Source organism: Notolabrus celidotus, chromosome 13 (genome assembly GCF_009762535.1).
Source record: "Notolabrus celidotus isolate fNotCel1 chromosome 13, fNotCel1.pri, whole genome shotgun sequence".
NCBI lineage: Eukaryota > Metazoa > Chordata > Actinopteri > Labriformes > Labridae > Notolabrus > Notolabrus celidotus.
The window spans coordinates 14,813,126-14,815,770 of record NC_048284.1 but is presented as its reverse complement, the minus strand read 5'-3'; positions in this window follow the sequence as shown (position 1 = coordinate 14,815,770).

Genomic DNA, 2,645 nt, shown 5'->3' with positions numbered 1-2,645 from the left:
TTAACATTTAGATTTAATGTTGAAAATTTTGATTTAGCATTTATGATTATATTTAGCATTCAGATTTAACAGTGATTTTATATTAAATATATTTATCACGACAAAAATAAATGTGAAAAGGTTTACAAATATTGCTGTAAATGTTATAAAAATTAACTCTGAAAAATCTCACGACTTTTTAATGAAGTTTTGATGCTAAATGCGGAGAAATGCTGTTATTTTCAGTGTGCACAACTTTACAAACAGCACCTCATCATAGCACTCATTGGCGTGCAATGTCCATACCCATACCTCCTAGGTAAAACTTCAGTCACTAAAAACTTGTGGAAATGCGTCAAACAAGGCAGCTAGGGACATATCTGCAAAGTAGTTACGACTCTGGATACTGTGCCATTTTCTGGTGAAATCATTAGTTTTCTACCTTTTAAAACAGGAGTGAATTAGAGTGCTGTAAATTCAGTCACTTTGTCTTTCAGTGCTTTAGCTCTGGGTAGTCTATGGTAAACTTTGCGCAGCTCTAAACTCCGGGCTGCATCACCCGCCCTTTTGTTGGTGCTAAGAGCTAAGGCTAGCTATTGCTACTGCCACTTTGTATTTCTTCATTGTAGTGACCATTTCTTTCAAGTAACTAAAAAGATTTGTTGTGTTGAAATTTAAGGACTTCCTTTTCCTCCTCCCAGAATACTTGCGACACGTGAAACACAGCAGCTGTTTTTGAAACTGCCTGCTGCAGACTACCTACAAATGTATGTATGCATACTGTGTTTGAAGGCAGTATGTAGTATGACTTCTGTTGGATCTGTTCTGCAGTATGCCTGGATCTGTTCTGCAGTATGCCTGGCCAGGCGTTGTTGGATTTTTGGTTTCGAAGCGCGGAAGTAAACAACGGCCAAGCTGATAATGAAACTGCTTCTTTAGCATCACTTATGATTTAAAAAGTTGAGAAGTAGTTTATATGCAATTTAATAACTTTCACAGCACCTCAAAACAAAGTGTCCCTGTCATATATGGAAAAAATAAGAAGCGGAACGTTAGTGCTGTGCATTGTGGCAAACAGTACGCGAGGGAGACTGGTCCGACGCATGCTGAGAAATGTTACCAAATCAGTACGACATCCGGGGAGTTTTGGCATACTGCAGATTTTGCTCTTGTTCACATATTACTTACTACATACTGAATTTTGGCCAAATCAGTACGTACTGCTAGTATAGTAGGCGGTTTCGAAAACAGCCCCCCACTCTGGTGATGCCACTTTAGGTGCATTTCGACCAAGAGTTCCGGGGTCTTTTAGCCCCCAGAACTACTTTCCCTGGAGCTAAAAGGTTCCTGTGCCCCCATTGTTGTCTGCGTTTTGACCGCAGGCTGAAGTCCCGGGTAGATTGTGCAAATCAGGCCAGTGAAGTATGGAGGAAAAAAAAATATATTAAATGATATTTTGAAATCGTAATAAAAAACTAAACTAGTATGCATTTGCAGGAACTCCCTCTGTGTTTCAACAACTTTGTAAACTCCACAAACACTGTTACGTTCAACCGAAAGTCCCAGGACCTTTGAAAAGTACTACCCCCCAAGCAGGGGCTTTTCAGGGGGGAGATTATCTACCCCTGAACTAAATTTAGACCCTGGTTCCTCCAGTCGAAACGCACATAGTTCAGGGGTAAAGTTCCTGCGGTGGAAAAACCTCTTTTCACACTCATCAGCTTCTTGCGGCAATGCTTGATTCATCGTATTTGTATGTGAGCAAATGTGTAGGCTTATTGGCAAGGAAATCAGAGCACCTTTTATGAGTTGCTTTTACTGGATAAAGTTGTCAGAATAATAATAAAATATCCCTTACAATATTTATTGTGCACCCTTAAATCCCTCTGATTTGATGAGAGCTACTGACTCACAACACTGAATCAGTGAGGTCATACTGTATGGTCTGTGTAATAAAAATACAGTATTTGTGCAAAATATGGCACAATGGATACAATTAGGTTTAAAATATCATTTAAAATCTTACAGAGCACTCACTGCTGTTTATCTGTGGCATACAGAGAGTGTACCTTAGATTCAAATTACTTAATGCAGTGGCTTCCGAAGACCTTTTGCCCATTGCCAGGTTGGTGTCAGTATCTCAGGCATGTGTGGGGAAGAGTCTTAGTGGACCAACGATTCAAACTAGCAGACAACCTTAAATAAGGACAAGGTTTTTTGAGATATTTGAGGCCAAGTGAGAGAGCATTCTAACACAAACCACTGTGTTGACGCTCCGGAGAAACGTCCTTAATACACCATAAAACACTCAAAAATAGAATGGAGAAAAAAATAATAATGCTTGCATTGTCTAGTGTATAAAATCTTCCTGACTGCCTACTTTATGTGGCCGACACATCCAGCTGCACCTGATTGGAGCGCGAGCTGAATGCGAGGTAAATAGAGCTCTTTCACTTCCTCCACAAACACACTCTTTGACCCTTCACACAGGCTACCGACTCATTCTCATTCCGATCCATCTCTACGCAAGAGTCTGCTGAAGCGAATAAGGACTTTACTGTGAGCAGGGCCAGACATAGTGTAGTAGTGTGTCGAACACTCTGAGCCGTGCAGCAGAGAAGAAGTGGTTTCTTTCAGACACCCTCACACAGAGAGATACATCAAGT